We start from the raw sequence: 15,909 nt of genomic DNA, 5'->3' as shown, positions 1-15,909 counted from the left end.
TTGCTTGAGCGGGTCCAAAAAGATCTAGTTTGAAAATTTTTCGGACTGAGCTTGGGCCTAGCCCTTAGGAAGCCTGAAGCTGACTTGACCTTATCTCAACCCTAACCAGTCCGATTATATACTTTTATATGTGCATATATAGACACATATATGCATACATATGTACATATTTTTTAAATAAACATGCATATCACTTTTTAATGGGGATTCATTGACCAACCTGAACCCAACCCCAATGCATCAAATTTCAGTATAGGCTGGGTTCGGGACCAGCTTGAGCTTTAAGCCAAATTCTTAGGGTTGGGCCTGGGTTGAGCTAAAACCCAGCCCAGACCACCCAATTCTTAGGATTGGGCCTTAGTTCTCATTTTGAATTTCTTATCTCAGGAAATTGTGGGCCCAATTCCTGTAGGATTTGATGGCTGTTTCTTATCCCGTTTACCTAAGCTCCTAATTTTGAAGTTTACAAACCTATCAAAAAATAAATAAATAAAGTGTACAAAGTCATATACAAATACTGCAAAGCAGAGGAATGTTTTGGGAAGTATTTTAAGAGCAGTCTGGACTCTGGAGTAATTCCTTTCTCCTTGTAATGTTTGTAGAAGATGCATATCCATCAATTATGTCAAAAAAATTGACCATAGTTTGTTTATACATATCGATTAAATTATTTGTAATCTTTTGATAAAATATAATATGTAAGAAATAATCACTGGTTGACTAGGTTTACATGTTCTTTATACCTTGCCTTTTGATTCTACTTATGCGTTATTGATCTTTAACTGAATCAGCATAGTTCTACTAGACATGTTAGTTTAAGAATTTTTTTGTTCTTTTTCTGTTATAGTTTATCTCTGAGACATAAGGATGTAACCTCCATACAGTTTACTAAGATGAAGTAGCTTCTGGTGGAAGTCCTGCCAAAAGCAGAATACAAGAAGATAGTTTCTAAAGGCATATTTCTGAATCCATTCAGGAGATATCTAAAAACCAAACATAACTCAGCATTATGGCCCTACCTTGCTAGTGTGGGCTAGGAGAGTTTTCAGTCTTAGAAACCACTGACTTGGTGATAAAAATTATTTACTATTATTATACATATAAAAAAATAAAAATTATACATATAAAAACATTTTTTATTTTATATACAAAAAGTTAAGAATTATAAAAATTATTTACTATTATACATAAAAATAAATATATTATATATAAAATATTATTATATATAATAAAATTATTTATTATATATATATTTATATATTTATATGTATACGCAGATGTGTATATGTATGTATGTATATAATAAAAAAATATTTATTTATTATACTAGGCTCGATTAGGCTTGCGAACCTCACAAACCGAGCTTCATTAGGCTTGAGTCTGGCTCAATTAACAAATGAGCCTATATATTAGGCTCGAACTCATGAGAAGCTCGGCTCGTGGCCACCCCTAGCCATGAGATACTAGTGGGATTTCTTGGGTCTTCAACTTTAAGACATCTATGGCATGAGTACTATAGAGTCCCAATACTGAATGAGGGGAGAAAGAAATATCATAAAAAAATAGCTCGGTTCATCATCTTCCGGATGAACCACATGATACTAGTGGGTTTTCTTTCGGTTCATCATCGTCCATTTTCAACCATTCTTGGAGCCAACAAAATAAGTCAAAGCTCACTTCAATCCACTAAGCAAGCAAAGAAAAGGTAGTCTATGGTTTCACTTTCTTGTAGATCTAGACCTAGCTTACAAAGAGGTTCGATGTGAGTGGATCTCTTGGCCAATTCTGCACAAACTAGCCCTTTACCATGGTTTTTAAAAACGAACCGATGACTGAACCGGTTAAGGGGTCCAGTTATTGGTTTGAACAGTCCCACCATTTGACCCGAACGGTTGATCCGTTCTGACAAAAAAATAAAAAAATAAAAAAATTGGAAAACGGTCAAAACCGTTTGAACGGTTCGAACGATTAACCAGTCGATTCAGCGATTTGCTGACCAAAATCAATGGTTTTGAGGAAAAAAAACAGTTTTGGAGAAAAACGGATGACCGGTTCCCATTTTTTCCGGTCTGATCCAGTTTTGAAAACAATGCCCTTTATAACAATAATGCCAAAGAAACATTTTGATTCAAGATATTAGAAGTTTATTTCCACGGAGGGCCTTCCAACTTAGACCACAACATACCCACATTTCCATTGAGGATTCTGTGTCTGTTGACATAAAGATTTACAGATCGATCGATCTGCATGATGTGATACATTCTTGAATTTATTTCAAAAATTGGTAGTATTCACATTTTGCATGTGACCACGATCATGTCTTTTTTTTTTTCAATGAAGATGGACTACCAATTTTTGCTCATAATCTAAAGGTTGTATTGATGAAACTCCCCTGAAGTTTGTTAATTACAATCACCTCCCCTGAACTTTTTGACATAGTTGTTGTAAGTAGACATCTTTTGTTAGAATCCTCTAAAAAGAGGTATGGTGATGTCCAAAATATCAATACAATTTTTTTATCAAAAAATAAAAACCATGCAGTTTCTTTGATCAAAATGCTTATTTTCCAAGTTTTCTCTACATATGAATCACTACCCCAAACACTTTCACTTTTCTAAAATTGATTTATTTTCCAAATTTTCCCTTCATATTAACCACTCAAAGGTATGCAGATTATAATGGTAGATGGTTATTAGTTGTTTAAATCCCAAAAAAGAGTTACTCTCCAAGAAAACTATGTGGATTAGTTGGAAATGTTCCCAAGAAGGATATGTAAAACTCAATACAGATGATGCTTCAAGGAGAAATCCTGGTCACAGGGAGGTAGAGTAATAAGGGATAGTGATGGAATTTTTCATATTGGTTTAAACTGAGCTTCGAGCCGGTCTCAAGACTAATAAAGCTCGGCTCGTGAGACTCGTGAGCCTAATTGAGCTTCTACATACATACATACATACATACATATATATATATATATAATATTTTTATTTTTTATATATAATAGTAACTAATTATTATAATAATTATTATTTTTTAAATATCTAATAAAAAATAATTTTTTTTTACTTTTATAAAGCATTTGACTCACAGTCGAGCTCGAGCTGAGCCAAACTCAAGCTTATGAGCTTTTGAATCAAGTCAAGTTCTTGAACCTCATACTGTGTTGGCGAGCCAAGCTCAAATAGCTAATTATTTGGCCCGACTCAGCTTGAATCCACCCCTAGGTGCATGGTTTTTAAAAATGAACCGATGATCGAACCGGTCAGGGGTCCGGTTACCGGTTCGAACGGTCAGACCATTCAACTTGAATGACCGGCCCATTCTGACAAAAAAATAAAAAAAATAAAAAAATTGGAAAGCGATCAAAACGATTCGAACGGTTCGAACGATTAACCGACCAATTCAATGGTTTGCTGACCAGAGTCAATGGTTTGAGGGAAAAAGCAGTTTTAGAGGAAAACGGAACTAATTAGGTGACCAATTCCCGGTTTTCTGGTTCGACCGTCCAGTCCAGTCCAGTTTTGAAAACAATGCCTAGATGTACTCCTCCACCTGGAATAAAGTTTGGGGTTAAAAAAAAATAAGAGCAGTTCTTACCAAATGCTCAAAACCTTAAACCCAGAGCTCAAAAGCAAAAGTTTATTCAAACAGGGCCTTATTAATTTGTATTTTATCTAATAAAATAGTCATATAATAAAATATTTAGCGATAAAATAGTTGCTCCACCATGCCACTCAGAAATCAGGGAACTTGCTTGGCTTATTAGAAAGAAGTTTATGTCTCAATTAGACAATAAATTGAGAAATAAGCACTTACTAAGAATTACTAATTATTAGAGAATTAAGCAATTACTAAAAAATACTAATTATTGTTGAAGTGGTTACACATTTGAATTATATGTGCAATAGAATATACATTACTGTTTTTGTTTATATAATTTGATTTCTGGGATTTTATATAAAAATTGAGCCCTCTAATCTTAGAATCATCTTTATCAATCAAATTGGCCACGCTGTAGGCAACACTCAAATAGTGGATATGGAAGGACGGAACATCAGGATTCACTTTTCAACAGGTCCCACCCTTAACTGGTCTGCGGCCTCAAAATTTACCTTTGCATTCAGGTTTCTTTTGTGGTTGTGCTCCTATTTTATCTGTAGTGAGCAATGTTTTAAAAATGGGAAAATCTATGATATGGAAAAGATATCATATCAGATGACATGAACAATCAACTTTCGAGTTTTTGTTTTGGTGAATACGGGTAATGGCAAGTAACCGGTTTCAAAAACAAAAATTAAAATCACATTTGATTCTTAAAACAAGAATTAAGAAAGACGTTAACTTACGGAAAACTACTGACCGTCATTCTCCCTGGTTTCTTTTTGGTGTCACATCATCACCCTTGTGCTTCTTCCAGTGATCCTATTGCTCTTTCACCCTGTGGTAAGCATTGTCTCTCTTCCTTTCTTTTCTTAATTTTGCTCGTGCAGATTACTTTGATGGGTTTGTACTGATTAGTTTTATTTCTCTGCCAATTTATATATGTTCATCATTCTTTCATTCTTGCATGATTTGGGTATTCATTCTAAGTCCGAGTTGGCCGATTAATGGGATTTTTCTGATAGAATAACATTCGTTTGGTCGGGAGGAAGATCCGAATGCCTGGTTCTCCTAAAACGTCATTAGGTGACGATCTGAACACATTGTGTCTGAAAAGGGGCTTGGATAGGGGAGAAAAATGCATGTTGCAAATATCCATTTGACTGGGTATCATATTCTGCAGTGTTACTGATTCTCTCTCTCTCTCTGGTACTTCAATGATTCGAAGAACTAGTTTTGAGATTTTTTGCATTTTTCTTGCTTGACTCTTGTAAATTTGATCTGTTTAGAAAGAGTTATGGTCATTTTAGTTGTAGGGTTCAAGTCTGTGATGAGATTACAAAACCTTTATTTTCAGGTTTTTCTTGCAGTTGTTTTTAGTTTGTTTAGCTGCAGTAGAATTAGTAGGGTGTTGTTAGAATTGTTTTCAAGTGTTACAGTCCTTATTTGAGAATCCTATGGATTACCTACTGGTTTGCCTTAATTTTTCACTAATTAAAAATTTTGGTTCAGTTTCCTAGTTGAGTTTGGTACCATTACCTTCTTTGGATCGTTTTCTCTTTGTTAAATAGGTTATATCTGGCGTAGGACCCAAAGAATGGTGGATATCATTAGTCTGAATGTGCATATCAGCATATGCTAGTTTGCAGCTCTGAGATGTCATGCTATTATACAAATACCTCGTGTTTTCTTTAAAATGTAAATTCAAGATTGAGGCTAATGAGTAACTGTGTAATTCTGATCCTCCCCATCTCCTTATTATAATCCACCTCTGAAGGTTGATCTCCATTTGGTCCATATGTTGTAATCACCTTCTGGATCCTCTGTTTTAACTCATATATCAGCATTTCCGACCAATTATTAGTTCAACTGTCTTACTGTGTGGTGATCTCCAAGGAGAATAAGAGACTTTCAAATAGGCATTTGGCACTGCCAGTTGTAAAAACCTCTGCATTTGTATTGTGGGTGCAAATAGTAACGGTAGTTGAGAGTTTCACCACATGAAGGATCACAAGTAACATAATATTCAACCACAATAAGGATCTTCAAATCAACACAAGCACTTGTGAGTTCAATTAAGTTATTATGAAACCTTTTAGGTGCAGCAGAACTATTGAGTTTCCATTGAACTGGGTACTTGAGATCAATGGCTGAACATGTGGTCTTTGTGAACCTTTCATACTAAATCTTACCAACAGCAATGGGTAGCTGATGTTATTCCATAGCATTTGGAATTAAGGATTTTTTTGTTACATAAAGGTTGTACGTGTTGTACAGAAAGTAAATTGCCAAATCAATAATTTATCTTCATAAACCATGTTTTTTTCACTGACAACACACATTTGAAATCCATCCAAGTAAATATACTATGCTGATGTTTGGTACCATGGTTGTTTCTACTTGAAATGCTGCAACACCAGCATCACCTAGGCATTTTAAATTTAAATATCAATTTATGTTTGGTTGATACTGTTTTGAGTTACAACAGTGATAAAACATTTCTACTAGAAACATAAACTTAGGGCTGTTGGGGGAAACACTGATGTTTCCTCCATCAGCTGACCATTTGAAGAAACAACCCAATGACCTAGCTCTTAGTTTCCAAAACAAAGTTTTTTTTTTTTGGTGGTGGTGGGGGTGGGGGGGTATAAGCTTCTAGAACCATTAGATCTGATATAGATATTAATTTGTGTAATATTAAACAACTCATCAGAAAGCATTTATTTTTAAATTTGACCATATGGATGAGAGTAGTAGGATGGTGTCACATTGAATATAATCATTTCATTTAAACATTTTAAGTAGCAATGCCCATACAAAACACAATACTGCTCAAAATGAGCTAGGATCTTCTAACCACAAACTCTTCCCACATCCCTACCCACAAGACACTACAGCTGTTCATGGGGAGATGTTTACAATACAAGCTGGTAGTGTCTTGTGAGTTGGAGATCCGGAGTGGCTCAAAACTTGTTCAATGCATAGCCAGTAAAAGTACCAACCAAATAAGCTTCATGTCAAAATGCCTAAAATGGTAATGGTACCAAACACAACCTATGAAAGGCAATTTAAGAAGGTAATTCCATATGTGATCCTCAAAACCCCAAGTTGGATGAGAATGGTGTTTCAAGGATTGGTTCAATCTTTAGATCTTGATCTGCTTGCATTATTTACATGTATGGGAGCATTTGCATGGTTGTCATTGCCATGAGCCAATCTGTTGATGATATTGATATATTGCCTTGTAAATGGGATTCATACTTTGTTTCTTTTCTGTTTAAACATTAATTCCTGTTGGTATTACTTGCAACAAGAGGGTTATTACCTGACTCTGTCATAAGGTACGTGCATTTTGCTTCTGCCAGTAGTCGTTTGTGAATTGTAAGTAGGCTTCTTATGTGGGCCAATTGTGCTTTAGCCTATAGGTCATGGACTTTTTTCATTGTTATGGTTTGAGTTTGTGAAGGGGATATAGAATTCATATAGTATGTATGGTGCAATATCTGCATGGTGTTGGCTTCTGCTGCTAAACAAGTAAATGTACTTGGGTATTTGGGAATTAGGGAGTGCGTTGTCTCTTTGAAAGGGATGCATCATTTCGAGAATATGTCTCTTTGCCCACAATATTTCACTTGAGAAGTAATTATTGGTAGCTAAATGAGCCCCGTGTCTCTAATTTTTCCGGCTGGATTTGTTCAGAAACCGGTAAGCCTACTATGAAAATGATCTCAGGTTTCAATTTTTGGGGATTTAGTAAACTGTTAGTGTGAAGGGTAATGGTAAAAGTAGCAGACGTGGCCTACTAATATGGCAAAAATACTTGTTCTTGGTGAGTTGGTGTGGAGTAGGATACCCTAGAACACTGCAGCAATTTGTCTTGGCCCAAAATAATTGCTGTCTTCCTACCCCATATTTGGCAAGAATATCAATCAAATTATTGGCAGTCTTGATCCATTGAAATTTTATTTCCATATCCTTAGTCAACCACCTAAATTTTTTATCTCATTACTATAACTCCTCATTTAAGCTTCCCTTCTTTGTAGCCATCCCAATATCAACTTCGAATTACCTTACACAATCAGCTTTTTAATATTCAGACTTCTTGCTTTTTTGTTTTCCCTCTGGAGTGGCCAAGACTTGGTTGTGGAATCCCACAGGGGCTTTAATGTCTGTTTATTTTTTTGATATATGCGGGCCCAATGGCTGGTGGTTTATTTCCCAAGAGAGAAAATAAGATTTATGAATACCAAGTTTCTAGCTTTAAAGCTTTTTTGCTTCAAAGCTTAGAACAGAGGATTCGTTTTAACACCAGATTTAGTTCCTAAAAGCCCGGGGGAGTATTGTTGGATAGTGAGCTGGATTGTTAAGTAAGGAAGTTAAAGGGTGATTGGTTGAGCTTTCAATTATATTTGCTTTTATGATACTTGGAGTTGGGGAAAACAAGTATATACATGAACTTTGGGATCTCTTGTGAACTTAGAGTATGTTAGCCACTTTATTTTACTTTAGAAAAGATTTGGTTTTTGATTCACCCTTAAGCTACTCTAAAGAAATGCATAAAAGACAAATATAGTTTGAATTAAACCAATCATCATAATGTTGATGGAATCACTGAACATCTAATATAATAATCAATCAAACCAACCAAATCGTTTGCATTGGAGATCTAGAGAGAGAGAGAGAGAGAGGACTGCAAGTAGTTATATTAATCAAGGAATATTATTGTTTTGAAAAAGCAATAGTTCCTTATCAGAATTGGGTTATTGTTTGAGTTTAGTAGCTTTTGGTCCAATTCATTGTATTCTACCATATGCCGCAGTCATAATAAAAGACAAGTGAATAATCATGATCACATTATTCTTTAAAAGTTATTTTCCAAAAATTCTGGTTAACCTATTTAGTACGTTTCTAAATGTACTGATATGCTTTCTTGTTTGCTATTATTGTTAGGTTCTTGACCGGTTGGGTGCACCACGTGAAGCATCATAACATGAGCTAGCATCCTTGTATAGGTAATGCATTTTAAGCCTTCCATCTTCTTGTAATATTCTCTGAAAAGGTTATATGTCACTGTTCTTTTTAAAGGATTTGGTTTTATAAACAGTAAATTTCTCCCTTCTGTGCCATATTTGTTTTGCAGGTGATCATGGATTTGTCATTTGTTTATGCCGTACGGTAGAAAGATGAAGATGGAACTCTTCTTCCCTTGTTTTTTTTTTTTTTTTTTTCCTATTTTACTTCATTCCTTAATATATACCCATAGGAATCAAGAAGCCACAATTTTTTGACAAAAAATGCAAATACCTAGCTTTCTATAATTAGCTAGAGCAAGATATTTTTGTAGTAAACTTCTAGCCTGTAACAAGTGGTTGTTTGATTGCAGAAAATATGGAATCGACTGCCACCTGTTGGATTGCAGAAAATGTGGAATCGATTGTTAGGAAGATGTTTAGTAATTGCAGAAAATATGGAATTGACTATTAGGGAGATGTTTAGTGATTGCAGAAAATACGAATCGACTGTTAGGGAGATGTTTAGTGAGGTTATTTACTAAAATATGGAATCGATTGTAGAAGAAGAAGAAGAAGAAAATAGCTGTGATTGAGAGCGAGGGAGATGAATAACCTCTTGCTGCTGATTGAATGCATTGTGATATATGGATTTACGATTTCCAGAGGGAGAAGTTTGAGCAGAGTAGGGAACCGGAAGAAGATAAAGAATGGGAAAACGGAAGATTCGGTTAACGGATAGGTTAAACAATGTTTTAAATTTTAATTAATATATAAAATAATAATTACTGGTTATTTAAATAAATCCAGTAACTACCGTATACGTGGCAGTAGAAGTTTTAGATATGATATGGTTTTCCATATCACTAAATGTTTTGTTCACCGGTTTGCGTTGGTTTGACAGTTTAATTCAAACAGATGGCCTGTTGCAATTCAGAAAAATAATTAAACTAAAAAACAGTCCAAAATCATTGTTCGGATCTAATAAATCAACGGTTTGCCTGTCAGAGCAACAATTTACTGACCAAATCAACGGTTTTTCTTAAAAATCCGGTTCAAGGATGAAGCAAAATGATTGTTTAGAAGGTTTCTGGGCTGAACGGTCTAGCCATTCAGGTCAAAACAACGATTCAAATACCATGATGGTGAGTATTGCTGACAAACTATTTTCCCCATATGCCATAAAATGTAAATACTTATTCTCATTTGTCAAAGCTCATTTACTGATTTTAACTTTGCAAATTTACTGATTTTAGTTTGAAAATTCTGGGAAAAGGTTGTCATTTCAGTGCTTCCTTCTTTTTGTCTATTTTGCATACTTTTTGCTGACATAATATTGCACCTCAGCTTCAGCAATCGCAACTCCCTCCTCGGCACCCAGCCTCACAGCAAGCTAGGTCCCATCGTCAAGAGGAGCACCTTTTCCGCCAAGGAAAGGCCCCCTGAAACCTTCCAAGGAGCCAAGCCTCCTCCTACAGTAGATAGGAAAGGCCGGCCACTTTGGCCTTGCCACGGGAGGTCAGGTCGGAAGGACCCCAGCTCGCCAAGTCCACATCATCTCAGCCCTCCAAGCCCGATACTCCATTCTTAGAGAACCTGTTCGAGATTCTAGCCGTAGGCTCCAAGCAGGAGCCCTCTGTTTGTAGCCATCACTAGCAGCCTGAGTTGCTTCCTACACACACCATTCCTAACAGTACAGAGGTAAGTAGTACAAATGTCGAGCCCGCCAAGAAATAGAGACTACACCGCCGAGCTCACCGGTCTGCCACCCATGACCTGTCCGAGCTCGGAGGCAAAGAAGAAGCAAGTTCGGGTGAAGTCAAGGTCCCCATCCTTTCAGCTCAATCCCCCTATCTCTCGAGCTCCTGGTAGTCCCAATGCCTAAAGACTTTAAGCTCCCCCCTCTTGACAAGTACGAAGGGTCATTCGACCCAAATGATCATGTAGACGCCTTCCAATCGCAGATGCACCTGGCAAGAGACAGCGAGTCATGCATGTGCGTGGCTTTCTCCACCACTTTTAGAGGAGCAACCCATACGTGGTACCGGAACTTGGCACCTAGGTCGATAAGAAGTTGGGCGCAGTTTGCGCAAGCCTTCACGTCCCACTTCATCACTAGCAAGCGGTGTCTGCGAACTGAAGAGAGTCTCCTCAGCATAGTGCAAAGAGAGGGAGGGTCCATCCGGGACTACATCAAGCGATTCAACGTCGCTTGTATGCAGATACTGCGCCTGGACCTCGCCGTGTGCCTTGCAGCAGCCAAGAAAGGCGTTGCACATAAGGAGTTTAAGTGGCACATGGTCATCAACTAACCAACAACCATAACCAAATTCCTTAAGCTCGCAGATAGGTTTATAGCCATTGAGGCCAAGCCGGGTCAGTCGTCCCGAGCTCCTGTAGCAGACCGAACTGATTACACTTCGTTGAACGCGAAGTAGGCCAAAATCCTGATGGCGATCAAGGACGCCCCGTATGTGAAATGGCCACCTTGTTTGAGGGGGAATCCCAATTAAAGAAATAAGAATGTGTACTGTAGTTTTCATAGAGATCACAGTCATAGTACCGAAAATTGTAAAAACCTCTGCGACGAGATTGAAGAGCTCATCCGTCGTGGGTATTTAAGAAATTTTGTACATAATTGTAATAATAATAATAAAGCAGATCGACAAGGGGATCACGGTAAGGACGCTCCCGAGTCCAGCAACAGGCCGGACGAACAGCCACAGAGGCAGCCTCCGGAAGAGAGGCCGGTTCGGGGGACCATCCACATGACAGTGGGAGGTTCGATCGTTGCGGGTTGTACTTCAGCAGCAGCTCGGGCGTTAGTTTGTGAGGCCGCCCAGAAGAGCAGAACCCTCCAAAGCGGCCGAGGACAGAAGAGCCAATTTTCTTCACAGAAGATGACACGCGAGGGGTCCACTACCCCCACGATGACGCACTTGTGATAAAGCTGAGGATCAATAACTTCGAGGTCAGACGCGTACTTGTTGACTCATGCAGTTCGGCCAACATCTCTTTAAAGCCGCGTTCAACCAACTTCAGCTGCAGAGAAGCGAACTGAAGTCTGCGGACACTCCTTTGGTGGGCTTCAGTGGAGAAGAAGTCTGACCCCTTGGGAAAATAACAGTACCTGTGGAAGTCGGCATGTGACCTTGCGTGGTCAGATTCAAACAGACTTCCTGGTGGTTGCAACCCCCTCCCCCTACAATGCCATAATCGGTCGACTGATCACCCATGTCCTATGGGCGGTGGTCTCCACCTACCATTTGGCTATGAAGTTCCCAATAGACTTCGGTGTGGGGGTAGCACGGGACGATCGACTTGAGTCCCGCAAGTGCTACGTCGCCGCCCTGAAGGGAAAGACCAAGGTGGATGATGACCTCGAACTGGAGCGGCCTACGGAGCAGAGCGAGGAACGAGCCACGCCCATGGAAGAAACAGCCGCAGTCCCGACCTCAGCAGCCGACCCAGCTTGGACGCTTTAGATCGATGCTTCCATCCATGAACCTCTACAATTCCAACTGATAAGCTTCTTACTTCAGAATTTAGATATTTTTGCATGGTCCGCAGCAGAAATGCCCGGTATAGACCCCAAACTCATAACTCACAAGCTGAATACTGATCCTATAGTTAGGCCCGTTAGACAGAAGAAACACAACTAGCCCCGGAGCAGTGAAAGTGGTTGACGAGGAGGTCGAGAAGCTCATCGCTGCTGACTTCATATGGGAAATCCACTACCCTAGCTGCGTAGCCAACCCCATCCTAGTGAAGAAGGCCAATGGCAAATGGCGGATGTGCGTTGACTACACTGACCTAAACTGGGCCTGCCCAAAAGACTGCAATCCGCTCCCCAGAATTGACCACTTAGTGGACGCGACCTCAGGGCACGAGTTGCTAAGTTTCTTGGATGCCTATTCGGGCTATAACCAAATTAGGATGGATCCGACGGACAAAGAAAATACTACCTTCATCACGGAGTTTGGTCTGTACTATTACAAGGTTATGCCCTTCGGGTTGAAAAATGCAGGGGCAACCTTTCAAAGGCTTGTAAATAAGTTGTTTGCACCACTAATTGGCAGAAAAGTAGAAGGCTATGTGGACGACATGGTCGTCAAAACTCAATTCTCACATGAATTAGTATAAGGCTTGCATTCTGTTTTTGAAATTCTGCGTAAGTTTAATATGAGACTGAACCCAAATAAGTGTGCATTCGGTGTGACCTCGGGCAAGTTCCTAAGATACATCCTTAATCGGCGCGGTATTGAAGCCAACCCGGATAAGGTTAAGGCCATCTTAGATATGAGACCACCTCGGAAGTTGAAGGAGGTTCAGAGGTTGAATGGCCACATAGCCGCCCTGAGCCACTTCATGTCCAAATCGGCGGACCGCTGTCTACCGTTCTTTAAGGCAATCAAAAGCAAAGGGTTCGAATGGACCCAAGACTGTCAGCTCGCATTTGGCGAGCTCAAGAAATACCTCGTCAGTGTGCCGATCTTAACTCGACCCAAGGAGGGTGATATTTTAGAACTGTACCTCTCGATAAGCGACGAAGTGGTCAGTTTGGTACTAATAAATGCAGTAGATTAGGTTCAACGACCCATCTATTATGTTAGTAAAGTATTGCAGGGAGCAGAGGCGAGATATCCAGAGATAGAAAAGCTGGCTTATGCACTGGTAATTGTAGCCAGGAAGCTCCAATCGTACTTCCAGGCTCACACTATTATCGTTCTCATCGACAAGCCTCTGAGGCAAGTCTTACTTAAGCCCGAGGTCTCTGGTCGGTTGATGAAGTGGGCCGTTGAGCTCAGCGAGTACGACCTCCATTACAAGCCGCGAACTGCCATCAAGGTCCAAGCCTTAGCAGATTTCATAGCCGAATGCACATTCAGCTCCGAAGTCCCCAGGCTGGTTAAGCACAAGGCTCCCAGCTCGGGTGAGCCCAAAGCTCCCAGGCCGGTTGAGTCCTAAACCCGTGAGGTAGCAGCCAGTGTGGCATCTCTCCGAGTTCGGCCAACCGCGAGCTGGGATGAGGAGCCCTGGATCCTTCATGTAGATGGCTCCTCGAACCAATAGGGCAGTAGAGTCGGAATAGTTCTGCATAGCCCAAGTGGCACGGAATTGGAGTACGCGCTACGCTTCGAGTTCGCGGTGTCTAACAATGAAGCGGAGTACGGGGCATTGATATCTGGACTAGCCCTAGCCAGAGAAGTAAAAGCAAAGCACATCGTTATCTACAACGACTCCTAGCTCGTGGTCAACCAGGTCACTGGCAAGTACAAAGCTTGCGAGCCAACCATGATAGCTTACTTAGCCAAAGTCAGAGAGGCCCTGCTCAACTTCCAGTCACACTTTGTCAGGCAAATCCCAAGATCGGAGAACACTGAGGCCGATGCCCTGTCCAGATTAGCCAGCGCTAGCGACATCACCATGAGAACTGTGTATATAGAGGACTTGCCTCAGCCTAGCATTCTTGGGGAGGCAGAGGAGGTCGCTCCCATCGTTCAAGCAGAGCTGAGATGGATTGACCTGCTCATGAGCTTCTTTCTACACGGGACCCTTCCTGCAGATCGCAATGTAGACAGAAGGGTGTAGTGCCAAGCAGCCAAATATGTCATGATAGACGAATGACTATACCGGAGATCTTACATGCTCCCCTATCTGCGTTGCTTGCGGCCTACCGAAGCCGAGCTCGTACTCCGTGACACTCATGAGGGATTGTGCGGCGGACACTTGGGGGGTAGGGCCTTCGCCCAGAAGGCACTTTGACAAGGGTATTATTGGCCAACAATGAAGGCAGATGCCATTGAGCTTGTTAAAGAATGCGACAAATGCCAGAAGCACACCAATATTCACCACCAATCTGCCGCTGATCTCAAGTATCTCACCAGCCCGTGGCCCTTCGCACAATGGGGCATCGATCTACTTGGGACATTCCCGCCAGCAACGGGTGGGAGGAAGTTCTTAGTAGTAGCAGTGGACTACTTCACCAAGTGGGTAGAAGTTGAACCCCTTGTAACGATCACAGCCTGGAACGTCCAAAACTTCTTTTGTAAGAACATCGTGTAGCGCTTCGGGTTACCTCAGGTAATGATTTCTGACAATGGCAAGCAGTTCGAGGACATCAAATTCCAAGACTGGTGCCGAGACATGGGAATCCAATAGAACTTTACTTCAGTTGTGCCTCCTCAAGCAAACGGTCAGGCAGAAGTCACGAATAGAGCCATCCTCTACAGACTGAAAGCACAGCTGGACCGGGCTAAAATGCTATGGGCAGATGAGTTACGTAGCGTCCTATAGGCTTACTGGACCACAGAGAAGACCGCCATGGGAGAAACACCCTTCAATCTCACCTATGGCACCGAAGCAGTGATCCCCACAGAGATCGAGGTACCTACGTTGCGACTAGAAGCATACAATGATCAGACGAATGAAGACAAGCTCCGTACCAACCTCGATCTACTCAACGAAGTAAGGGACCTCGCGTATATCAGGACTGCAGCCTACCAGCAGAGAGTAGCTCGGTACTATAACACCAGGGTCAAGAAGCGGAACCTCCGCATCGGCGACTTGGTTCTTCGAAAGGTTTTGGTACCTGAGCCCAGCGTTGGCAAGCTTGGGTCTAACTGGGAGGGACCTTACCAAGTGAAACGAGAACTCGAGGAAGGAATGTATGAGCTCGAGACCCTCGAAGGGAAGCAAGTACCTTGGGCATGGAATATTGTCAACTTAAGACAATACTATCTATAAAAACTGAGTAGGCCACGAGCCACTCCCAAAGCCTAAGGGCCAAAATGCCGAGCTAACATGATCTCGATGTAATAAGACCCGGTCGCCTTTGAGGCACGGACGAACTTCAAAAGTAAACTATAAATCACTCCCAGAGCCTAAGGGCCAAAATGCCGAGCTAACACGATCTCAGCGCAATCAGACCCAGTTGTCTTCATGACATGGGCGAACTTCAAGTGAGGAGTGTAAATAGCTCGGGCTTAAACCCCACCAAGCATAACTTGCTCTAGTACGATGATCGAACTAAAGAATAACCAACGAGCATATATTTCGGGCACACGTGGTAATCACTTTGTTGTGCACCATAAAGATGCCTTAAATGGTTTAAGGAACAGTTCGAGATAACAATTATCGAGGAGTCCTACTTCGGCATGTGGCTCTAATAGCTTGGGTGTTGAGATTGCCTTAGCAAAGATAAAGAGAGCACATCATACTTGGAAGAAAAAAGGAAGAACTTTCATCATCATTTCAAATAAATAAATAAATAAATAAATAAAATAAAATAAAATAACAA

General features: G+C 40.5%; 1 long non-coding RNA gene across 1 annotated transcript; it reads left to right on the top strand.

The window, feature by feature from the left end:
* The first annotated feature begins 4,204 nt into the window (after positions 1-4,204).
* LOC148849543 (uncharacterized) lies at positions 4,205-9,023 on the top strand. Its single transcript, XR_016100498.1, has 3 exons — positions 4,205-4,443; positions 8,551-8,612; positions 8,741-9,023. It is a non-coding gene; the product is annotated as an uncharacterized LOC148849543 (long non-coding RNA).
* The last annotated feature ends 6,886 nt before the right edge of the window (positions 9,024-15,909 follow it).

Source organism: Nelumbo lutea, chromosome 6, assembly GCF_056320005.1.
Source record: "Nelumbo lutea isolate HS-2025 chromosome 6, American lotus-T2T, whole genome shotgun sequence".
In the NCBI taxonomy this organism is placed as follows: Eukaryota; Viridiplantae; Streptophyta; class Magnoliopsida; order Proteales; family Nelumbonaceae; genus Nelumbo; species Nelumbo lutea.
The sequence above is the reverse complement of the archived record's forward strand: the minus strand, read 5'-3'. Positions and strand labels throughout refer to the sequence as shown.